This window comes from Ranitomeya variabilis, chromosome 7 (assembly GCF_051348905.1).
Source record: "Ranitomeya variabilis isolate aRanVar5 chromosome 7, aRanVar5.hap1, whole genome shotgun sequence".
Taxonomy (NCBI): Eukaryota; Metazoa; Chordata; class Amphibia; order Anura; family Dendrobatidae; genus Ranitomeya; species Ranitomeya variabilis.
The window spans coordinates 174,258,996-174,285,227 of NC_135238.1; the positions used below are offsets into that span (position 1 = coordinate 174,258,996).

At 46.1% G+C, this 26,232-nt stretch overlaps 1 protein-coding gene across 5 annotated transcripts in view; it reads left to right on the top strand.

Moving 5' to 3' along the window:
- The window catches only part of LOC143784256 (putative methyltransferase DDB_G0268948), a 160,304-nt gene that overhangs the window by 26,224 nt on the left and 107,848 nt on the right, over positions 1 to 26,232 (top strand). Inside the window, exons 1-2 of one of the 5 annotated variants that reach the window (XM_077272281.1) lie at positions 7,097 to 7,320; positions 13,704 to 13,845. The exons of 1 other annotated variant lie outside the window; for it this stretch is intronic. The gene's annotated coding sequence lies outside the window, so the exon portion shown is untranslated. Of the gene's footprint in view, positions 1 to 7,094; positions 7,321 to 13,703; positions 13,846 to 26,232 lie in introns of those variants that run through there. 3 more of the 5 variants (XM_077272284.1, XM_077272280.1, XM_077272283.1) reach the window with 3 other exon arrangements.

The window sequence follows — 26,232 nt, forward strand, 5'->3', positions numbered from 1 at the left end:
GCCTGGCTGGAGATTCGCTGGCTCAAACCACACATCGCTCTCCTGCTTGATGGCATTCCAGAGCTCCTGCGCTGTGTGGCTACGATTCCCCCAAAAAATTAATTTCAAGACGGCCTGTTGACGTTTGGCCACGGCTGTGCTCATGTCAGTCGTAACAGGTACACGTTCATCACGGGTCCATGTGGAGGTGGACTGTGACGGCTCCTGCAGCGATGATTCTGAGGAACTGGTGTAAGAGGAGGAGTCAATGCGTACAGAATGGATTCCTGCAATCCTTGGAGTGGGCAGGACACGTCCTGCGCCACTCGCACGGTCTGTACCCGGCTCAACGACATTAACCCAATGGGCAGTGAGGGAAAGGTATCGCCCCTGTCCATGTTGACTGGTCCACGCATCGGTGGTGAGGTGGACCTTGCTACTGACGGCGTTCAGTAGCGCGTGTTTTATGTGTCCCTCCACATGCTTGTGCAGGGCAGGGACGGCTTGCCTGCTGAAGTAAAAGCGGCTGGGCACACTGTACTGTGGGACTGCCAATGACATCAAGTCACGGAAGCTGTCAGTCTCCACCAGCCTGAATGACAGCATTTCCAGTGACAGAAGTTTGGCAATGCCTGCAGTCAGAGCCTGTGCTCGTGGGTGGTTTGACGAGAAAGGCCGCCTTTTCTCCCATGCCTGTACTACCGATGGCTGTAGACTGGGCTGGGAGTGTGTGGTTGACTGGGAAAGTGGTGCTGCGGGTGTAATGACAGCGGGTCTCTGGACAACAGGGCCAGAGGTTCTTCCACGGCGATCCTGGGAGGAAGCCGAACCAGCTGCGTGTGAGCTAGAGGAAGAGGCAACACGAGCTGAAGAGGTGGTAGCTGCCGCTGTTGGTTGGCCTAGCTCTTCAGTGTGTTTGTCTAACTCCGCCGGGTGCCTGTTGCGCACATGTTTCCACATGTTGGAGGTATTGAGGTTGGCGACTTTTTGACCTCTTTTGATTTTTTGATGACACACCTTGCATCTGACATAGCAAATGTCATCTGCAACTGTGTCAAAAAAGGACCAGGCACTGCAAGTCTTGGGAGCCCCCCTTTTGACTTTTGGAAGAGACATGCTCCTTACGGGTGCCAAAGCGGAGGCTGCAGGATCCGCAGTCTTCCCCCTCCCTCTCCCTCTTTGGGCCGTACGGGGAATCTCTTCCTCAGAGCTGCTCCCACCACCTTCCTGTCCCTGACGCCAAGATGGGTCAAGGACCTCATCATCTACACTACCCTCTGCCCCCAACTGCTCCTCCTGGGTAGTCTCAGCAGCAGAGCACGCACCAGTAAGTGGCACCTGAGTGTCATCATCAGCTGATGCGGCCTGCGAGGTGGTGACCGGAGCCACTGGCCCACCCGCCTCTTCAGAGGAAGACAGAAAAAGCTGTTGGGCATCACTGCACCCTGCCTCTTCTTCCATTTCTCCAATGCTGCTTGGCTGGCCCCCTGTTTCCAAGCCAAGAGATGATTCAGAGAACAGAAGTAGAGACTGCTCCTGTCCTGGGATCTCTGTCTGCCTGGGCAATTTTGCAGGTGGTGAAGAGACAGATGGCTGCTCTCCAGTGCTCTGTGTCTGAGAGGATGTGGCACTAATGGAAGTTGATGCATTAGCTGCCATCCATCCCACAACGGCTTCAATTTGGTCTTCACGCAGCAGCGGTGTACGGCGCTCGGCGACAAAGCTGCGCATGAACGACTGTTCCCTTGTGAAAGTGGGTGCTGATGACTCACCGGTGCCCGCAGCAGGCACAGAATCCCCACGTCCCCTCCCTGCTCCGCGCCCACGCCCACGCCCACGTGCCTTACTCACTGCCTTCTTCATCTTGGTTGACTGATAAAGATAAGCAGAAAAGTACTAACGGCTTTGTGTGCTTATTCCTGAGCAACTCCTCCTAACAGGTATAAGACACACTAATTTTCTAAAGTGTGGACTAGACTTGAATATGAGCTAATGTGGCCTACACAAATGTAAAGTGGTGTGTAACTGGTGTGTTTGGTGAACTTTATTATTTATTTATTTTTTGGGGGCTGAACTGACAACGGATAGAGCTGCAATCACACGGAGACCGTGCAGACAGCCGTAAACGGCGCTGCAAGGCCCAAAAACCCTCCTCTACTTTATCCTATGTAGTGTTTTTCCACAAATTAGCTGGAGACGGGTGGAAAGACACTAATAGGATTTTTTAAAATAAATTAGCAGCAGACTACACTACTTTGAAAAAAAAGAAAATTGATTTGGCGGTATGACGCAGTGAAAAACCCTGAGCTGCAGACAACCAGGCTACGGCTGCTCACAGACTACAGGGCGAGCTGCAGTCACACGGAGACCGTGCAGACAGCCGTAAACGGCGCTGCAAGGCCCAAAAACCCTCCTCTACTTTATCCTATGTAGTGTTTTTCCACAAATTAGCTGGAGACGGGTGGAAAGACACTAATAGGATTTTTTAAAATAAATTAGCAGCAGACTACACTACTTTGAAAAAAAAGAAAATTGATTTGGCGGTATGACGCAGTGAAAAACCCTGAGCTGCAGACAACCAGGCTACGGCTGCTCACAGACTACAGGGCGAGCTGCAGTCACACGGAGACCGTGCAGACAGCCGTAAACGGCGCTGCAAGGCCCAAAAACCCTCCTCTACGTTATCCTATGTAGTGTTTTTCCACAAATTAGCTGGAGACGGGTGGAAAGACACTAATAGGAATTTTTGGAAAAAATGTGCAGCAGCCTGCACTACTTCAAAAAAAAAAAAAAAAAGGACAGTATGAGGCAATGAACCACCCTCCCTGAACTGAATACAACCAGCTATGGATGGCCTATGTGGCTGCACTCAGACTAGAGAGTGGGCTGCACTCACACACACACACACACAGACCTTGCAGATCGCTGTGAAAACAGCGCTACAAGGCAAAAGCAAGGTGAATAGTAGGTGAACACAGCGGTTGCTAAATTAGCCTTTGGAAAGCACAAAGAAGCAAATCGCTATCTCTAAACTGTCCCTCAGTCAGCAAACAGCGTCCTGTCACTAACTGAATTCACAGCAGAGTGATCGCATCATGACATCATTTCAGCAGCCAATCACAGCCTTGCCAGTAGTTTCATGCCCTCCATGCTAAACAGGATGTGCCCACACTTGGAATCTTTCTCATTGGCTGAATTTCTGAATTTTGAATCATTGAACTTCCGATTCCGGTATCCGATACGCGCCAAGTATCGGAATCCCGGTATCGGAATTCCGATACCGCTAGTATCGGCCGATACCCGATACTTGCGGTATCGGAATGCTCAACACTAATCAGGGCCCATAAGTTTCAAGTTACGCCACTGTCTGAAATATACACACAGGCGAACTGATCAGACTGAAAAGGAATTGCACTTCTAAAGAAACATACGAAAAAGAAACTTCTAAAACATTGCACAGATTACGTTCCAGAAGTTATCCTGAGTGGACTCTATCTAAAGGCCAACGAATTGCTAATAATATAGATAGACAATTTTTAATTATTGAGGGTAATGCCCCCAAAAAAGCTATTAAAAATAATAATTCTATAAAAAATTCTCAGAAAGATCTTTGTAATGTTTCCACAAGAGATTTAGAAAAGCCTTGTAGTATTAATTTTATCACAGAATTTAGTCCTCAGTTTGACACTATTACTAAAATTGTGAAAAAATATCTCCCAACTTTATATGGTGATACTAAACTGGCAAATATTTTGAAAGAAACACATTTGCAATTTGTAGCCAGAAAAGCTCCTTCGTTGGGAGATATTCTTTCACCCAGCCTTTTCCTAAGTAAAAATGATTCGGATGGGAAATCATGGCTTTCTTATAAGGGCTTTTTTAAATGCGGCCATCATCCATGCAAAATTTGTAACTATGTTAATAAAAATAGTAAATTCACTTCTATTGTAAGGGGTATTTCTTATACTATTAATACATATATGAATTGTAACAGAGAAGATCTTATTTGTTTGATTGAGTGCACAGCCTGCAGATTACAATATGTTGGCTGTACAATAGGACCATTTAAGAAAAGAATACGTAAACATTTGTCTGATGTGTTTAACGCTAATGCTCATAACATTTCTGTGATATCTTATCATTGCAGACAATTTCATGCTGGGAAAACTAATACTCTTAGTGTTATGGGCATTGAAAAGGTCTTTAAAGTGAACCTGTCACCTGAATTTGGCGGGACTGGTTTTGGGTCATATGGGCAGAGTTTTCGGGTGTTTGATTTACCCTTTCCTTACCCGCTGGCTGTATGCTGGCTGCAATATTGGATTGAAGTTCATTCTCTGTCCTCCGTAGTACACGCCTGCGCAAGGCAAGCTTCTTTCTCCACAGTATCCCGCCAGTTCCAGCATCTCTGCAGTGTTCCCGTCTGTCTCTGTGTCTCAGCGGTACCGCGCCAATTCCTGTGTCTCAGCTGTATCCCCGTCTGTCCCTGTGTCCCTATGGTACCTCGTCTGTTCCTGTGTTTCTGGCGTGTTCCTGTCATTCCCTGTGTCTCTGCGTACCTGGTTAGTCCCTTGGTCTCTGCAGTGCTCCCTCAGTCCCACTGTTGTTGCTGTATCCACCTATCCTAAATCCCCTCCGCTCCCGCCAGTCCGTTTTCTTGTCCTTTTTCCGTCTTGGTCCTCCAGCATCCATGGCAATAGTCCCTCGCGGGCCTGCCCCTAACTCTCCCTGTATAGGGGGCGGTCTATCTGGCTAGCTTGTCCATGAGGGGATCGTCGTCACAGTCCAGAGGGTCCACTTTTGTTTTTGTACGGATCGGTACAGTTCACACTTGAGTTTGGCTGGTCTGCATATGGCTGCATACTTCCTCCCTTAAGCTCTGCCTACTTCGGCATGCATCCTGCATCATCCCGCGTACCTATCTTTAACATTGGGTATGCAGGGACATGCGTTGTATGCGGATGCGTCTGCATGCGGTGTTTTGATGTGCCCACCGACCGCATGGGAAAGCAACATGCAGATGATAACTTGGAACATAGGTCATTCTTGCATATTTTCTTGTATTTTATTCAGAACAAAACAGAAATTAACCATTTCTTTCACATGTCCCCTCTTTTAAGCATCTGATCTTCCTTTTCCTAGCTGGCCCCTTCCTGTCGCAAGATAACCCTACTTCACGAAATACATGGCTTATCCTATGTACATCATGGGATACTAGTCTTACTGCGTATCCATTTAGATTATACTTGTGGGTTAGACCTTCTATTCCTTCTAACCCTATTTCTACCATGGAGTTAATATGAGGCGATGATATAGATATATACTGTATTTATGATATGACATGATATAATATAGACATTTTTATTAATATATTAAAATATGTGTTAGAAAATCGAATATAGGTTTTATTTGTTAGTATAATTTATAGTCTATATTGTCCAAGTCTTTGTAAGTTCTCTGTGGGTTCTTATCTCTTGACGATCGGTCTTCTACAATACATACAATCAGCCAAATCTATTGAAGTTTGCTTTTCGCAGAATATGCCTTCACGTTGGAGTGCAGTTATCAAGGTACTCATCATGTGAGTTTGCTTTATCTCAGAGTCAGTATTGATTTTAGCTTTACATTTACTTGGAAAACATTTGCAATTAGAACTGAGAATTTTCTTTATAAGCACAATAAATTACCGTATATAATCGAGTATAAGCTGAGATTTTCAGCCCATTTTTTGGGGTTGAATGTCCCCCCCTCTGCTTATACTCAAGTCATACCCAGGGGTCAGCAGGGGAGGGGGAGCGGGGGCTGTCTAGTTATACTCACTTACTCCTGGCACGGTCCCTGCAGGTCCCTGGTTCACCGACACCACAGCTTCTTCCTGTGCTGAGCGGTCACATGGTACCGCTCATTACAGTAATGAATATGCAGCTCCACCTCCCATAGGGGTGGAGCCGCATATTCATTACTGTAATGAGCGGTAATGGTGACCGCTCAATACAGGAAGAAGCTGCGGCGCAGGGGAAGCAGGGACTGCACCGTGCCAGGAGCAGGTGAGTATAACGGGGAGGGGAGCACTGCACTGCTTGATATTCACCTGCTCCTCGTTCCAGCACCGCTCCATCTTCAGCGTCTTCTGCAGTGACGCTCAGGTCAGAGGGCGCGGTGACGTGGTTAGTGCGTGCCCTCTGCCTGAACGTCAGTGCAGAAGATGCTGAAGATGGAGTGGTGCCGGAACGAGGAGCAGGTGAATATTGAAAGTGCCAGAGGCCTGAGCGACGGAGAGGTGAGTACGTGATTTATTTATTTTTTTTATTTCAGCAACAGCAAATGGGGCAAGTGTCTGTATGGATATGTCTTATGGGACCATAATCAACGTTTGTGCAGCACTATATGGCGCAAATATCTTTATGGAGCATCTTATGGGGCCGTAATCAACATTTGTGCAGCATTATATTGGGCAAATGTGTCTATGGAGCATCTTATGGGGCCATTATTAACCTTTATGCAGGGTTATATGGGGCATATTTTAATATGGAGCATCTTATGGGGCTATCATAAACTTTATGGAGCATTATATGGGGCTCCTGATTCAATATGGATATTCAAAAACACTTAACCTACTGATGTCTCAATTAATTTTACTTTTATTGGTATCTATTTTTATTTTTGAAATTTACCAGTAGCTGCTGCGTTTTCCACCCTAGGCTTATACTTGAGTCATTCAGTTTTCCCAGTTTTTTGTGGCAAAATTAGGGTGGTCGGCTTATACTCGAGTATATATGGTACTTTATCATCACTGCAATCATACTATCACAAAAACTGCTTGAATTGGGAAATTAATTAGACCCTTTACCCATCCACCTATTCCTTTGAACAGGTTCAAGGGATTTGACCAGGAGTGTCAGGATTCAAACCTAGCAGCTCCTGTGCACCAGTCGGCAGCTCTTCCGTCTGAGCTATTCAGCTCGCTGGACAGTTCCATGCTTATCCAAATATTTGAACTTATGTTGTTGCTGATGTCTCCTCCCTGAGTTTCTTGCTGTTTCCACCCTGAGTTCCTGAGTGGTTCATTCTGATTGCACACAATATTTAAACTTGGCCTTGCTCTCAGTTCCCGGTGTGATTATTGAGCTACCTGCCTTTTTTTTCAAGCTTCCTTCCACCTGCAACTCCTTCAAACGATACTGCTGCTCCAGGTAAATGACCCCCGGCTTCCTTGACTACGATTCCTGCTTATTCCTTCAAACTACATTGCTGTTCCTGTGTATCGACTCCTTGGTGATTCCAGACTATGCTACCAGCCTGGTGCTGTCCCAGTGGTTGCAATATCACTACTCCAATCAGGTCAGTCCATAACAATGATAGCCATTCGGGGAGGGGTAAATCATTGAGTGAATTAGTTTTTCACACCCCATCCTTTATCATTTCAGCTTATTCTATATCATGGGTAACTCTCATTAGTCCTGAAGGATCTATGTAGTGGCAGCATGCAGGTCCTTCCAGCTGACAGAAACCTCCTTGAGGGGCTGTGAGATAATAATGTACCTTGTAATGCTGATTTGTAATAATAAGTTGTTTCATGTAGGCAAATTCAATTCATTTAGAGTATCATACAAACAATCAATTATATTATTAAAAAAGTCATCTAGTCAATGCAGAACAACACATATTCATAGATGCCTACCTTTGGAAGCTGTATGAAATCAATTTGAGGTAGCTGAAATGGGTACAATGGTCTGGCTGTGCATTTTGGTGGCACTTTCACCATTTTGTTCCTTCCATTTAGGCATACACAGATTATGCGTCCCTGTACGAATTTAGCAGAAGCATAATGGAATTCTGGGGCTACCCAATTAGCTTTTACCTGACTTACCATTGTGTCCTTAGACTGATGTGTCAGTCCATGAGAAAGGGCACACATAATGAAGAATAGTGCCCTAGGCTGGCCGTACTTACTGCCTGCTTTCCACAGTCCTTCCTCTTTTTTAACACCTGAGTGCTTTTGCCATTCTTTTTTTTCCGATGCAGAGACCTGACCTTGCAGGCTCTGAAGTAGTAGAAGGTCCATCCTCATTTTGGTTGATTATTGCATAACCTGTATGAGGTACACCGTCCTGGTAAAACTGTGACCCAGCTACATAAAACTCTAGATGTGCATCAGGAATTGGTGTCTCTTGCACATTGGCAAGTGGCTGGGTTAAAAACAGTACACCCTTACCATGTCTCCCTGATTCATGACAGTACAAACAGAGCAGGAGGTCATAATTTGGATTTCCTAGTGTTGGGCTGAGAGAATGGAACCCCCCCCCCCTACTTTAAGTAGGGAATATAGGGGGGGTCACATGGCCACACAGACTCTACAGCTCAATGGGCAGTTTTACGGTTAACTATGGGTTAATCCATTGGTTGTTTATTTATAATGTTCTGTCTGAGGGTAAATCCGGCTCCAATCAGCTGTTTTGGCGGTCTTTTAACGGCTGACAATTGGTTGTCAGCGCGTTGCTGAGTTGTCGCCGGGATATTTAAGGCCAGGTACTGGCAGGTTTCAATCATTCTGAGGTACCGTTTGAAGAAAGAAGATACCCGTCTGAATGGAGAGCCTGCTTCAACAGATTTTGGCGAGAGCCGGGGAGGAAGACGGCGCTGAATGGTTGAGGACCTGCCTTAATATGAGACCCCTTACCTCAGCTCCAGAAGCCGTCCCTCTTCCGTCGGACCCCTGCACCATGCCACAGCCTCCGAGCCCGCCTCCGGTGTCACCGCCGAGCTCTCGCGGCAGCATCAGGAAGAGGAAGCCCCGGACCGCTTACTCCCCATCGTCAGCAGCTTCTCCGGTCAGCCATCCTCCAGCGGAGTGCAGCAGGAAGTCCCGCCAGCCTCCATCAAGGAAGTCCCGCAGTCCATCGCGAGATTTCCTTAGGCGTCATGACGAGTTGCCGTCCACGTCATCGGGCGCCGCCGACAGGGCTGAGGATCTTCGCGGCCGGAAGAGACCTGCGACAAGAGCGCCAACTTCAAATGCCGGCTCACCTCATTCAGCGGCTGCAAGTTTCCCCTTTCCTCCTCCTTCCAGAGGTCCGCCACCGCACTCCCGGGATTCGGAGTTCCTGCCTTCCACTGCCAGGCAGGTGCGCTCGCCTAACATGGAGGGCTCGAGAGCAGGCTGCGCACCGGAGATACCACTGGAGGACAGAAGTGCTGGAAGGGGTGAGAGCAATAATACACATTTATCTGTGTTTAATTCTGATATAAAACACATTATACAGAATGTGCTTTCAGAGGCATTAAGCGGTGTTCTTCCTTCATCCCCCCCTTCCATTCCCTCGATAGATCTAACTACTGGTACTCTTAGGAACACTTTTAAAGAAGCTTTAACATGTGAATTATCCCCTCTAGGCTTCCATTTGAGCTCCGCTACCAAAGAGCTCATATGGAGCAATCATTACGTAGATTTGTTTTCACTACTTCCCCGCAGAGAACAGCCGAGTAAATTAGATAAGAAAGACGACAAGCCTGATTCAGATGACGCTAAGCGTGCATTTAAATCTTTCAATAATTGGATATAGGCATTTTCTATTTACTCGGCAGTTCTTGGCGAAAAATCCCCTCAGCTGTGTAGCAAATTGTTCCAGCACATTGATATCATTCTTGAGGCATACCGCAATTTTGGTGGAGTCGCTTGGCTTCATTATGACGAAGCTTTCCGCCAAAAGCTGGCGGTGCACCCAGAGGTCCGCTGGGGTAGTAAGGATGTCAGCTTATGGTTGAATTTAATGCTTCCTCAAAGACACTTTTCTACCAGATCCTCAGCCACTCCACTCCCTAGGAAAGGCTTTTGTTTTGCCTTTAATGAGTCCAATTGTAAGTGGAGCTCTAATTGTCAGTTCCGTCACGAGTGCTCCTTTTGTGGGAATTCGCACCCCGCATTTAAATGTTTCAAAAAGCAATCAGCTCAGTCCCTTTTGAAAGATGCTAACGGAAAGAGCGCAGACCCCGGTGAAGGTGGAAAGAATGGTTTCATGGCTAAATCAATACCCAGATCAAATGATCAGTAATTTGCTTTTTAACGGATTTTCTTCTGGCTTCTTCATTACTCCTTTCAAAGGGTCTGGCTGCCAAATCGTTAAAAATTTACGCTCGGTTGCTGTTTATCCAGATGTAGTACAGGAAAATATTATGAGTAGTGTTGAGCATTCCGATACTGCAAGTATCGGGTATCGGCCGATACTTGCTGTATCGGAATTTCCGATACCGAGATCCGATATTTTTGTGATATCGGGTATCGGGTATCGCAACAACATTAATGTAAAAATGTGTAAAAAAGAGAATTAAAATAAAAAATATCGCTATACTCACCTGTCCGACGCAGCCGGGACCTCAGCGAGGGAACCGGCAGCGTTGTTTGTTTAAATTTCGCGCTTTTACTTGGTTACGTGAAGTCCCGGCTTGTGATTGGTCAGGGCGGCCATGTTGCCGGGACGCGGACCAATCACAGCAAGCCGTGACGAAATTACGTCACGGCTTGCTGTGATTGGTCCGCGTCCCGGCAACATGGCCGCCATTAACCAATCACAAGCCGTGACGTCACGGGAGGCTGGACATGCGCGTATTTTGAAAAGCGCGCGTGTCCAGCCTCCAGTGACGTCCCGGCAACATGGCCGCCATTAACCAATCACAAGCCGGGACGTCACGGGAGGCTGGACATGCGCGTATTTTGAAAAGCGCGCGTGTCCAGCCTCCCGTGACGTCACGGCTTGTGATTGGTTAATGGCGGCCATGTTGCCGGGACGTGGACCAATCACAGCAAGCCGTGACGTAATTTCGTCACGGCTTGCTGTGATTGGTCCGCGTCCCGGCAACATGGCGCCGTGACCAATCATAAGCCGGGACGTCACTGGAGGCTGGACACGCGCGCTTTTCAAAATACGCGCATGTCCAGCCTCCCGTGACGTCACGGCTTGTGATTGGTTAATGGCGGCCATGTTGCCGGGACGCGGACCAATCACAGCAAGCCGTGACGTAATTTCGTCATGGCTTGCTGTGATTGGTCCGCGTCCCGGCAACATGGCCGCCCTGACCAATCACAAGCCGGGACCTCACGTAACCAAGTAAAAGCGCGAATTTTAAACAAACAACGCTGCCGGTTCCCTCGCTGAGGTCCCGGCTGCGTCGGACAGGTGAGTATAGCGATATTTTTTATTTTAATTCTTTCTTTTACACATTAATATGGTTCCCAGGGCCTGAAGGAGAGTTTCCTCTCCTTCAGACCCTGGGAACCATCAGGAATACCGTCCGATACCTGAGTCCCATTGACTTGTATTGGTATCGGGTATCGGTATCGGATTGGATCCGATACTTTGCCGGTATCGGCCGATACTTTCCGATACCGATACTTTCAAGTATCGGACGGTATCGCTCAACACTAATTATGAGCGAATTGGAACTCGGTAGGGTAGCTGGTCCTTTCTCATCCCCTCCATTTCTCAATTTTAGAATTTCTCCGCTAGGTGTCGTCCCGAAAAAAGATCCGGGTTCCTTTCGGCTTATTCACCACTTATCCTTTCATGTTGGATCTTCCCTGAATGATGAGATTTATAGTTCAACCTGTTCAGTCTCTTATTATTCTTTTGACAAGGCAGTTGACATTATGAGGTAATTCGGTCAGAATGCTTTAATGGCGAAATCCGACATTAAATCTGCCTTTCGGCTTCTCCCTGTTCATCCTGACGGATTTTCTTCCCTGGGTTTTCATTTTCTTGATTGATTTTTCTTTGATAAATGTCTTCCCATGGGTTATTCTTTGTCCTGTTTTTATTTTGAAAGCTTTTCCTCGTTTTTACACTGGGTTTTAGAATCAAATTCTCCTGGGGCGGGCATATTACATTACTTAGACGACTTTCTATTTGTGGGTCCCTCTTCTTCTTCAGAGTGTCTTCTTACCTTGAATTCTTTTATTGAAATGTGCAGACATTTCGGTGTTCCCATTGCGCACGAAAAGACTGTTTTTCCCTCTAGGTCGATTGAATTTTTAGGCATTACTTTGGATTCTTCTGCTATGGAATGTAGACTCCCGGATGAGAAAATTGCCAAACTGCGTTCTGCCTTGAATAATTTTCTCTCCAAGCCAAAATCTACCCTTAAGGAATTGCAGTCTTTATTGGGCCTACTGAATTTTGCTGTAAGAATTATTCCGATTGGCCGTGCATTTTCTCGCCGCCTCTATGAGGCCACCAAAGGCGTTTCATCTCCGAATTCTCATGTAAGAATCAGTTCTGCTTTGAAGGAAGACGCCAGAATATGGCTGTCTTTCCTTTCAGAATATAATGGGAAATCTTGTTGGCAAACCCCTTTCACTTCCTCGGATTCTTTCCCGTTTGTTGTCTCCGTTCGGAGCTCCACTGGTTGTGGAATCTTATTTTCATCGCACTGGATCGCACAAGATTGGCCTAATTCTTGGGTTTCTGGTGGCGTTACCAGCAACCTGATGGTTTTGGAGCTTTTTTCCATTTTTTTGGGTATCTCTACTTGGGGTTCACTTATCCAAAACTCTAGAATTGTCATTTTATCTCTTGACCCAGGTGTGATTTTCTCCATTAACACCTTGTCCTCCAAAAACAAATGGGCTGCGGGTATTTTGAGACAAATGGTTCTGGTGTGTCTTAAACTGAACATTTGGCTTAAGGCAAGCTCTGGCAGAAGCAAACGTTATACCGCAACTGATGCTTTGTGTGAACATCATTGGTCACTTTTTCGTTTGCAGGTACCAGAGGCAGATACAGAAGAGACTCCTTGCCCCCATGCAATTTGGGATGTGATTTCAATCTGATCCCTCATTTTATTGAGAAATCTTTATCCGATAGATCATGGGCCAGCTACTCGGCCGCATGGTTCGCTTGGCTTAATTTTTGTAATATAAATGCTTTCAACCCAAGAGTGGCTGATCCCATTTCTGGTTTAAAATTTTCTGAATCTTTAGTCGTTAAAGGTTTGTCTTATTCTGCTGTGACCAAATATTTAGCGGGTGTTTCATTTTTCCTTAAACTTTTCGGAGAATCGTCCTTGGCATCACTTTTTCCTATTAAACAGTTTTTAAAGGGCTTTAGGAGGAGCACTTTTCAACCTGACACCAGACGGCCGATTTCTTTGCCCCTTCTTAAAGATTTATGCTCTACCCTAAGCCGGGTTTGTATAAGCTCTGACGAGGTTTTGTTCCATGCCGCCTTTTGTTTGGCCTTTTTCGGGGCTCTTAGAATAGGGGAATTAGTATCTGCTAAAAAATCTCACCCTTTTGGTCTGATGTTGTCTGATTTGAAGTTGTTTGATGGTTTTTTCATACTATTTATTAGGAAGTCTAAGACCGATCAATTAGCAAGGGGAACCAGCTTTAAGATTGTTTCCTTCCTGATCCTTTCATCTGCCCAGTTTTGAATGTTAGTCATTGGTTGTATGCCAGATCAACCTCGGATGGACCGTTGTTTATCCATAAAGATGGTTCTCCAGCTACAGTTTTTCAATTTAATTTCATTTAAAAAAACTGTTTGAAAGTCCTAGGCAAAGAACATCTCAAAATCTCCTCTCACTCATTTAGGATTGGTGCCGCAACTGAGGCCTCTAGGGCTGGCCTCTGCGATTCCCAGATTAAGCAAATTGGCAGATGGGAATCAGGGAGGTTTAAGCTATATGTTCGACACGACCTGTATGAATACTAATTGTTGATTTATTTTCAGGTCCAACCATAGTTTGGATCATCGGTCACTCTTTTGTTTTCTGGGCTCAGAAGCGTGCTTCTCAATGGTCCTATACAGAGAATCTGTCCTTCGACCTCTCTTTGGTCCAAATATTCTGGCATGGTGTTCGCGGACTGAGATGGTATAACTTGGTTTTAGAGTTTAAGTATTGTTTTAATTTGTTTCCATTTCCTGATTTGGTTGTTTTTCACATGGGTGGTAACGATCTCGGAAAGTTGAGAACCTTGGATTTGCTTGCTAATATGCGAGCCGATATGTTTAGTCTCAGGCAATCTTTCCCTTATCCGGGTTTTGTATTTTCCGAGATCGTTCCTAGGTTGGAGTGGAATTCACCTGAATCCGGATTTCTGGATAAAATTCTCAAAAGGGTGAATAAAAACATGGAGAAATTCTTTCCGATGGTTAACGGTTTTTCTTATAGGCACGTCGACCTTGAAGGTTTTTTACCTGGACTCTACCGGCAGGATTTGGTTCATTTATCCAACATTGGTCTTGACATTTTTAATCTAAATATGCAGAGCATAGTGGAAAAATGGCTGTGCAGTTTGGGGGGGGCTCAACTCTCTGAGTCGAGGCTTGTGGGAAAATCGCCCAGTCTCTGGGTGGATGGTTTATTGGATTTTGGAGTGTTTGGTGATATAGCTGATTAATTTATTTGGTAATGTATTGTTAATTTATTACTGAGTTACCCAAAAATAAACATCACGGCCTTATTTTTCCACTAAAAGCTTTGTCGTGTTCTTATTTAAGTATGAATGAGGCTTGTGTTGCCATGGAAGCCCCCCCTACTTTAAGTAGGGAATATAGGGGGGGGTCACATGGCCACACAGACTCTACAGCTCAATGGGCAGTTTTACGGTTAACTATGGGTTAATCCATTGGTTGTTTATTTATAATGTTCTGTCTGAGGGTAAATCCGGCTCCAATCAGCTGTTTTGGCGGTCTTTTAACGGCTGACAATTGGTTGTCAGCGCGTTGCTGAGCTGTCGCCGGGATATTTAAGGCCAGGCACTGGCAGGTTTCAATCATTCTGAGGTACCGTTTGAAGAAAGAAGGTCCCATCCTCCCTCCCTTAATTATTGCTTTGTCGTGATGTTTATATTGTGGGAAAATCACCCAGTCTCTGGGTGGATGGTTTATTGGTTTTTGGAGTGTTTGGTGATATATCTGATTAATTTATTTGGTAATGTATTGTTAATTTATTACTGAGTTACCCAAAAATAAACATCACGGCCTTTTTTTTCCACTAAAAGCTTTGTCGTGTTCTTATTTATGTATGAATGAGGCTTGTGTTGCCATGACTTCCTTCAGATCCCTGAACCCCTCTTTTGCTTCTGGTGTCAGCTGGTATGGCTGTCCTTTGTTGCATGTGGACAACACGTTAAAGAGAGGCTGCATCAATTGTGAAGCAGCAGGAATCCATTCTCTACAGTAGCCGAACAGCCCTAGGAATGTTCTCAGTGTACTGACTGAAGTGGGCTCGATTGCTTGGCTTACGGCCTTTTTCCTTTCTGGTGTTATGTGTTTCAGCTGAGGTGAAATGCAAAGACCTAAGAAAATAACCTTTTCTTTTGCTATTTGCCGTTTATCTTTTGACACTTTGCATCCTTTGTGGTACAAGGAAATTTGTAAGTAAACTGTTTTGATTACCAGCTCTGGCTTGTCAAGGTAAGGAGGCTTATTTGCCGTGCAATGCTCTTCTGGGAAATTTAATATGCAAATTGCCTCTTCAGAGAAAAAGAGGATTGAACTCTATAGCGCCACCTGTTGGAAGTAGCAATCCTACAAGTCACAATCAACCCTTTAACAAGTCTTGCAACATGACTTAGTATAAAAGCCAAATCAGTATCTCAATTCGCAGACACGGTGTTTGCAAGACTTGTTAAAGGGTTGATTGTGACTTGTAGGATCGCTACTTCCACAGGTGGCACTATAGAGTTCAAGTCCTCTTTTTCTTTGAAGAGGCAATTTGCATGTTTTGATTAGACATACCTGTTTGCTCTCTGCTTAGGGGATATGGTCTAATACATACCGGTACAATTTCTGTTTTCAACTTGATGGATACTGGTTATCTTTAACAAACCAACGTCTGTCTTATCCTTTACCCATAGTGCAGCTGGTATTTGATGGAGCATTTGTTTAATGTCCTTGTTCAATTTGTGGCTCCTCGTCATCTACCTGAATTAACGATATCATTGTGGAGAGTAGCTTCTGACAATGGGCCTGTAACAGGAATACCTTTCTTCCAAACTTAATTAATAACTGCATTCATAGCACTCAGGATATAAGCACCTAGTTTAGAGGACTTTTATCTGAAACTAGCAATTGGGCACACACGTCTGTGGTACGTGCTGTTCACGCATTCATGGGTTCTGTTTCATACAAGGGATGGATCATTCCACCCAGGGGCGTAGCTAGAACTTTTGCCGCCCGGGGCTGTTCCCGAGTTTGGCACCCCCCCCCCCCCCAGAACGTATGCGATTTTCACACTTAGTCATGTACCGACGAGCTCCTCTCCCTTAAGGCCCCGTCTCACTAAGCGATTTACCAACGATCACGACCAGCGATACGACCTGGCCGTGATCGTTGGTAAGTCGCTGTGTGGTCGCTGGGGAGCTGTCACACAGACCGCTCTCTCCAGCGACCAACGATCAGGGGAACGACTTCGGCATCGTTGAAACTGTCTTCAACGATGCCGAAGTCCCCCTGCAGCACCCGGGTAACCAGGGTAAACATCGGGTTACTAAGCGCAGGGCCGCGCTTAGTAACCCGATGTTTACCCTGGTTACCAAAAAAAACAAACAGTACATACTCGCCTTTCGGTGTCCAGGTCCCTTGCCGTCTGCTTCCTGCTCTGACTGAGATCCGGCCGTACAGTGAGAGCAGAACGCAGCGGTGACGTCACTGCTGTGCTCTCACTTCTCACTGTACGGCCGGCAGTCAGTGAGAGCAGGAAGCAGACGGCAAGGGACCTGACGGACATCAGAAGGCGAGTATGTACTGTTTGTTTTTTTTTACATTTACGCTGGTAACCAGGGTAAACATCGGGTTACTAAGCGCGGCCCTGCGCTTAGTAACCCGATGTTTACCCTGGTTACCAGTGAAGACATCGCTGGATCGGTGTCACACACACCGATTCAGTGATGTCAGCGGGGCCTCAACGACCAAAAAAAGGTCCAGGCCATTCCGACACGACCAGCGATCTCGCAGCAGGGGCCTGATCGCTGGTACGTGTCACACATAGCGAGATCGCTATGGAGGTCGCTGTTGCGTCACAAAACTTGTGACTCAGCAGCGATCTCGCTAGCGATCTCGCTATGTGAGACGGGGCCTTTAAGCTCCCAATGTTCAGTGAAAAACTGAGAGAAGCAGAAGAGAAGCTCGTTGTTACAGGACCATGAGTATGAAAATCGCATATGAGTGACGTGTCCATGTGTCGACAACTGGAACCTGCAGAGGTGAATCCTGACATCGCAGCTTCTGAATTCTCACAACGCATGCACTGCACACTTTTAGGATTCTCCCTTGCCGGTGGACAATCATGTCAGCACAAGCATGCGATTTGTATACTTCTGACCACATTCCGACTAGACGTGCCTGGCCTCGCTCAGTTCATTTTCATAGAGTGAGGCCACACATGTCTAGTCAGCACGTGACCGCATGTATGTAAATCGCCAGCACCAGAGAATCCTGACAGTGTGCAGGGCGCACTGTGAGAAGTCAGAAGTCTGCAGTCACAAAGAATGACTGCAGACTCATTACAAACCTGGACATCCCCTTTAATGCTCCTAACATAAATAAAAACATGAGAGTTAGTCAGTATCACAAATAACATTTACATCCAGGTACCTTATAGATGACGTCGCCTCTGGAGTTGTTCTCCTTCATTTCTTCATCTTGTCCAGACCCAATGATGAGTTTTCTCATCCACAGCCGTCTCTGCAGACTTCCATCTTCTCCGTTCTTTTGCAGAAAATCTCCACATGATGCCCTTAAAGATACAAGTGTCATTATAATGCTGTCTCCCCATACTGTTTCCTCATATATGCCCCCCCATCTCCCCCTTTGCTCTTCATTTTGTGTCCTCAGATCTCCCCCACACATTAAATCCCCCCATCCCCATGACAAATCTCCCCCCACACACATTCAATCCCCCATCTCCACACACAATAAATACCCCATCTCCACTCATATTAAACATCCCCCCACAATAAATCCCCCCATCTCCACTCATATTAAATATCCCCAATCCAATAATATATCCCACTATCCCCACTCACATTAAATCCCCCCCACTCACATTAAATCCCCCCACAATATATCCCCCATCCCCACTCACAGTAAATCCCCCCCCACAATATATGCCCCTTATCCCCACTCACAGTAAATCCCCCCCACAATATATGCCCCCATCCCCACTCACAGTAAATCCCCCCCACAATATATGCCCCCCATCCCCACTCACAGTAAATCCCCCCCACAATATATGCCCCCCATCCCCACTCACAGTAAATCCCCCCCACAATATATGCCCCCCATCCCCACTCACATTAAATCCCCCCCACAATATTTTCCCCCATCCCCACTCACAGTAAATCCCCCCCTGCACCTTCGGTGTCTTCAGCTCCACTGGAGCACTTACCACCGCTCTGCATCTCCTGCACCTGCTCTGCCTCTGCCGCGCAGGTGAGTGACGTCAGCAGCGTGATCACATGACCTGATCACGCTGCTGGCGTCGCTCTGACCCGGAAGTCAGAGCTTCAATTGTACTCGCATCACAGATACGAGTACAATTGAACACTGGGAGCCGGCACGCTGCAGCTTCTCTGTGCCGGCTGTCAGCTTGACAGTCGGCACAGAGAACAGCTGACTCCCAGTGCGGGGGGTGATAGAATGCAGCCGCCGGGGGAGACACTGCGGACCGCCGCTTTAGGTGGCCCGACTGCGCCCCCCTGCCGGCTGCTCCCCCCTAGATACGCCACTGACTCACTCCCGCATTGTGCCGCCCCCCCGCATTGTGCCGCCCGGGGCGGCCCGCCCCCCCCCGCACCCCCCTTCCTACGCCACTGATTCCACCTGCTCCTAAACCCTGGACTGTTTTTCCTGTCATGAATCGTTGTGGCTAGTGTTGAGCGATACCGTCCGATACTTGAAAGTATCGGTATCGGAAAGTATCGGCCGATACCGGCAAAGTATCGGATCTAATCCGATACCGATACCCGATACCAATACAAGTCAATGGGACTCATGTATCGGACGGTATTCCTGATGGTTCCCAGGGTCTGAAGGAGAGGAAACTCTCCTTCAGGCCCTGGGAACCATATTAATGTGTAAAATAAAGAATTAAAATAAAAAATATTGCTATACTCACCTCTCCGACGCAGCCTGCACCTTACCGAGGGAACCGGCAGCGTTGTTTGCTTAAAATTCGCGCTTTAACTTCCTTACGTGAAGTCCCGGCTTGTGATTGGTCGCGCGCCGCCCATGTGGCCGCGACGCGACCAATCACAGCAAGCCGTGACGTAATTTCAGGTCCTTCAGGATTTTAAAATTACGTTCCGGCTTTGTGATTGGTCGCGTCGCGGTCACATGGGCGACGCGACCAATCACAAGCCGTGACGTCACGGGAGGCAGGACACGCGCGCATTTTAATCACAGCAAGCCGTGACGTAATTTCAGGTCCTTCAGGATTTTAAAATTACGTTCCGGCTTTGTGATTGGTCGCGTCGCGGTCACATGGGCGACGCGACCAATCACAAGCCGTGACGTCACGGGAGGCAGGACACGCGCGCATTTTAATCACAGCAAGCCGTGACGTAATTTCAGGTCCTTCAGGATTTTAAAATTACGTTCCGGCTTTGTGATTGGTCGCGTCGCGGTCACATGGGCGACGCGACCAATCACAAGCCGTGACGTCACGGGAGGCAGGACACGCGCGCATTTTAATCACAGCAAGCCGTGACGTAATTTCAGGTCCTTCAGGATTTTAAAATTATGTTCCGGCTTTGTGATTGGTCGCGTCGCGGTCACATGGGCGACGCGACCAATCACAAGCCGTGACGTCACGGGAGGCAGGACACGCGCGCATTTTAATCACAGCAAGCCGTGACGTAATTTCAGGTCCTTCAGGATTTTAAAATTACGTTCCGGCTTTGTGATTGGTCGCGTCGCGGTCACATGGGCGACGCGACCAATCACAAGCCGTGACGTCACGGGAGGCAGGACACGCGCGCATTTTAAAATGCGCGCGTGTCCAGCCTCCTGTGACGTCACGGCTTGTGATTGGTCGCGTCGCCCATGTGACCGCGACGCGACCAATCACAAAGCCGGAACGTAATTTTAAAATCCTGAAGGACCTGAAATTACGTCACGGCTTGCTGTGATTGGTCGCGTCGCGGCCACATGGGCGGCGCGCGACCAATCACAAGCCGGGACTTCACGTAAGGAAGTTAAAGCGCGAATTTTAAGCAAACAACGCTGCCGGTTCCCTCGGTAAGGTGCAGGCTGCGTCGGAGAGGTGAGTGTAGCAATATTTTTTATTTTAATTCTTTATTTTACACATTAATGTTGTTTCGATACCGATACCCGATACCACAAAAGTATCGGATCTCGGTATCGGAATTCCGATACAGCAAATATCGGCCGATACCCGATACTTGCGGTATCGGAATGCTCAACACTAGTTGTGGCATATCATTTTTTTCTTATAATAGTACGACTCACCCCCATATAAATTAGGCATTTAATTGTTTCTCATTAGGAAGTTGTAATTGTGTTATAGCTATTGGACCTTCCTGTGGGGGAACCGCTATTACAGAATTATGTTCAGGGCTACTAAATTAATAGTCTGACATGTTTCCTACCTCCTCTGTGGTTACCATTGAAACATAGGTCTGCATCTATTCTGTTTTCATTTTTGTCTTGTTTTTTTACATATATATAGGTACAGTTCCTTCTGATGTGGCCTTTATTGCTACATCCAAAGCAAAGCCCTTATTGTTTACACTTCTCTGGTTCAATTATCCCATCTTTCCTTTTCTTCTCCTACCCCCTGTTCCCCGTGATGTGTACCTGCCGTTTGCACAGCAGTTTTCTCTGCATTATTAAATGCATCCGGAGGTATATTCACCATAACAGGAATTGGCTTTTGCTGCTTCTTTGCTTTTCTCCTGTTCATTTGGTCCTCTATCCCCATAAACATGGGAACGGATTTCTCTAAAGTGGCATGTATGAATTCTGGCTATACCCTCACCACTTCTGTTCCTAGATCTTCTTTCAATCCTGTCAGAAACACTTTTATTTAGAAATCTTGCTTCTCTGAGGTTTTTCAGATCATAATTATGAGGGGTAGGGGTTGTCTGCAAGTGAAATATTTCCTCATTTCTCCCCACCATAGAAATAAAATTTTGCAGTTGGGGCTATTCCTTACTGGAGTGGAGAAATTGTAGACCCCTGTGACAACCCAGGGTACTGAGTATAGAGGAGGAGAAGCATCATTTGCAAGTGAGCAGCACCCATGGGGCCCCTGGCTGTTGGTATATCACCGGGGTTTGCCCAGGGCAGAATCCTGGTGCTGGAAATCCCATTGGGGATGAAAGTGAGGAGGTGGTGACGTGGCTATATGTGCCAGGCAAGTAGGGTATTGTACTGGCAATAAATGTCAAGGCTGCAGCTTTGTCCTTCTCGGGTCTGCTGTCAGGAGGGGGGCTGGTCTCGTCCATTGCCCTTACACAGGCGGGGAGAGACACAGGCACAGACTGACTTTGCGAAGGAGAAGCTGCTTGTGTGTGTGTGGAGATGCTGCAGATTGACTCCCATACATTCTCTCATTCTCAGTATTTAAAAAGGACCATGTCATTCAGAGGTTCTGATTCATGCTGAAACTTGCACCCCATAGCCATTTTTATTGATCCTTTGCTCCTTACTCAAACATTTCCATCTCTCTGCATCCAAACATCCATTCCTTTGCATTTCTGCTCTTTCAAGAATGTTAGTGGTATTTCTTAACTGCTTTCTGACCATGCTCAAGACGCACCATGTCCTTCATCTTATATCTTGGATCCATCGTCTGTCTTGACCTGGTGTGCCTAGCACCCATAACAGCTGTCAAAGGTAGCGACCCCTATATTCAGAGCTGTTATGTATTAGCAGGATCCCACTGCTCTACTGTGATAGCCAGCAATCCTGCTTCCAAAGCAATAAGCTGAACCTCAACTCTCTGTTCAGTCCTTATGCTGATGCACACTTTCCTGAACAATATATCACTATAAACAACGCAGTTCCAACCACAAGCGCTATATACTCCTCATACATCTGGATCTGAGTCCTCGCTAAACTCTGAATATGCAAGGTCTATTCCTCAATCCACTCCGGGTTTAATAAAATAATATTCCTGCGTGATATTATTTTGCCACCTTGGCATATACCATCTACAGTCTAATATACAGTATATATATATATATATATATATATATATATATATATATATATATATATATATATATATACCCAGCTTTTGAAAAATCCATGAGGGTGAGTTGCTATATGACAAGGGTATACTCTGCGCCTATACTGGTGAACTGAACACAGACACTTTTCACACATCGCATGGTAAGCATTTGCTTGTTATTTCAATCACATCCATACAGGCAGTCCTTTTGTACTCTGCTTCTCCCCACACCTTATCAAAATGCTCTAGTGCTAATGGACAAAAAACATAAATTACATCTATCTGTAGTATCTCTTACTTGGTTCACTATATCCTCTAATTCATGGCCTATCCAAGTACCAGCTTGCACACCAAAAATGATCATTTATGTGCACATAGATTATCTTCATGTGATTTTTCCCACTTCACTACAAATTCCCAACCGGGACTTTCCTGTAATTTTTTTTTCAAGTAGCAACGAACCAGAGAGTTTTATCTTGCTAAATGCTTTTAGTGAGAAGGCTATTTATACACTGAGCACACATCATTTAGTCTCCACACATCACCAGCGCTGCTCCATACCCCACAACACAGATTCAGCAATATATCGGACCGCAGTATAATCAGAACAGTTCAGCACTGCACTATCAGCCCTTATAAATTAACAACTGTCAAGGCACCAATAAACTGAAATAATATAATTAGCTAACAAAAGCAGAATAAAAGTAACAAAGAAGAAAAGAAATATAGAAGAAACAGAAGAAGCAGAGCAGGATCAAGACAATTTAATTACAATATTTACAGTACTAATAAACATTGGCATCGTTACAAACAGACAGGAACACTGTTATAGGATACAAACAAAACAAATGGAAAATTATTACACTTAATAATGAAACAAAACCAATTATTAACAGCACTTAAACAAACAACAGACAAACAGACAAATAAGAGATAACAAATAACAGATATTTTCTTATACCTGAGGGTTTTCCCATTAGAAATCTCCAAAGACTGACTCAAGAAAGCCTCTTTTCCCAGAGAGAAAAGTATGTGAGTAATAAATCTACTCACTTACCCGGGATCTGGTTTTCTGTTCAGGAGGTAGGTTGTTCCGTCTGAGATGAAAGTCGAAGGGGAATATTATATCTCACTGAAGGCGTCCAAATTGTCAGATAAGGAGGGATTTCTATTTCTCCTCAGGTTTTTTCTGTCTTAGGTACCCAAGTTATGAAGCAATAATCAGAGAGACCGACTACTCTTTGTCTTTCCAAATAGTCTCTGAAGTTTATTGACAGGGTGATCTTTTATAGTACAAGATCAAACAGAAATGAGGCATTACACAAAAAATCTGGTAGAAATATGAGTAATACAATGGGTTGTCATCCTGAGACACTAGATAGATTACATAAGAAAATGTGGGGATCCTTCCAGAACTTTCCATATGTCAACGTGTCCTGGATCAAGAGTTGAAGTTCTCAAGAGAATTTGGGCTTAATCCACAGAATTTTGGATGTCTGTCCTATATCAGCATATAGTTTGTAAACAACAGAATGTCCTTGACCAATTTCTGTGAATTGTAAGAAAACCATCAGGCCATAAAAATATCTGCATGTAGACAGATGAGAACTTGGGTCATTCTTGCATAACACTATTTTCTTGTATTTTATTCAGAACAAAGCAGAAATTAACCATTTCTTTCACATGAGGCAAGTGATGCCTGACATTGTTCATGAGGATCAGGGGGGATTTAACCCCTTAACGACCGCCGATACGCCTTTTAACGGCGGCCGCTAAGGGTACTTAAACCACAGCGCCGTTAATTAACGGCGCTGTGGAAAAAGTGAATAGCGCCCCCCAGAGTCGGATTTTCTCTGGGGTCTCGGTTGCCGAGGGTAGCCGAGACCCCAGAGAACATGATTCGGGGGTTTTTTACCGACCCCCGAGTTGCGATCGCCGGTAATTAACCGTTTACCGGCGGTCGCAACAAAAAAAAAAAAACGCGATGTGCCGTTTAATTTCTCTGTCCTCCGATGTGATCGCACATCGGAGGACAGAGAAATAGGGTCCCCGATGGCCCCCAATAGCCCCCCGATACTTACCTAACTCCCGCGGTGCTCCTCGTGGGTCCCCATGGGCGCCTGTCATGATTCCCCAATGGCATGGGAACATCAGAAACACAAAATAACAGACTAGCCCTCGGGTGATGGAAACTCAAGCTGACCGTGACCTAAATCTACCACACAACTAACAGTAGCCAGGAAGCATTCCTACGGCTGCCTAGATGCCACGCGCCAGCCGGAGAACTAACTACGCCTGTAAGAGGAAGGAACAGACCTGGCTTACCTCTAGTGAAATTCCCCAAAGATGATAGTAGCCCCCACATATATTAACGGTGAGTTCAGAGGAAAAGACATACACAGTATGAAGGTAGATTTAGCAAAGCGAGGTCCACTTACTAGATAGAGGAAGGATACAAAAGAGGACTTCACGGTCAGCTGAAAAACCCTTTCAAAAACCCATCCTGAAATTACTTTAAGACTCCTGTGTCAACTCATGACACAGGAGTGGCAATTTCAGTCCACAAGAGCTTCCAGTAACAGGAAATGACAAACTGTAAACTGGACAAAAAATACAAAACAAAAAGGACAAGAGTCCACTTAGCTGATCATCAGACTGGTAGCAGGAACATGCAACTGAAAGACTCAGGTTACAATGACGACCGGCAAGGAAGTGACTGGAGAGCAAGGCTAAATAGGGAACTCCCAAAACTGATGGAAGCAGGTGAGCTGAGGCAGAAAAGAACACACAAGTCTCCAGTACCACCAGCCACCACTAGGGGAGCCCAAAAAGTGGATCACAACAGTACCCCCCCTTAAGGAGGGGGCACCGAACCCTCACCAGAACCACCAGGGCGATCAGGATGAGCCCCATGAAAGGCACGAACCAAATCCGAGGCATGAACATCAGAGGCAGTTACCCAAGAATTATCTTCCTGACCATAGCCCTTCCATTTAACCAGATACTGGAGTCTCCGCCTGGAAATACGGGAGTCCAAGATCTTCTCTATAACGTACTCCAATTCACCCTCAACCAGCACAGGAGCAGGAGGCTCAGCAGAAGGAACCACCGGCACCTCGTATCTCCGCAACAACGACCGATGGAACACATTATGGATAGCGAAAGATGCCGGGAGGTCCAAACGAAAGGAAACAGGGTTAATAATCTCCAAAATCCTATAGGGACCGATGAACCGAGGCTTAAATTTAGGAGAAGAAACCCTCATTGGGACAAAACGGGAAGACAACCACACCAAGTCCCCAACACGAAGGCGAGGACCAACCCGACGCTGGCGGTTAGCAAACCGCTGAGTCCTCTCCTGGGACAAATTCAAATTGTCCACCACTTGTTCCCAAATCCGATACAACCGATCCACCACAGCATCTACTCCAGGACAATCCGAAGACTCCGCCTGACCAGAAGAAAAACGGGGATGAAACCCCGAATTGCAAAAGAAAGGGGAAACCAAAGTTGCCGAACTAGCCCGATTATTAAGAGCAAACTCCGCCAACGGCAAAAAGGCAACCCAATCATCCTGATCCGCAGACACAAAACACCTCAAATACGTCTCCAAAGTCTGATTAGTTCACTCCGTCTGGCCATTAGTCTGAGGATGGAAGGCAGACGAAAAAGACAAATCAATGCCCAACCTGGCACAGGATGCCCGCCAAAATCTAGAAACGAACTGGGTACCCCTATCAGAAACTATATTTTCAGGAATACCATGCAAGCGAACCACATTTTGAAAAAACAAAGGAACCAACTCAGACGAGGAGGGCAACTTCGGCAATGGCACCAAATGAACCATCTTAGAAAAACGGTCACACACCACCCAGATAACAGACATCCTCTGAGAGACAGGAAGATCAGAAATAAAGTCCATCGAGATGTGCGTCCAAGGCCTCTTCGGAATAGGCAAGGGCAACAACAACCCGCTAGCCCTAGAACAACAAGGCTTGGCCCGAGCACACACATCACAAGACTGCACAAAAACACGCACATCTCGAGACAGAGATGGCC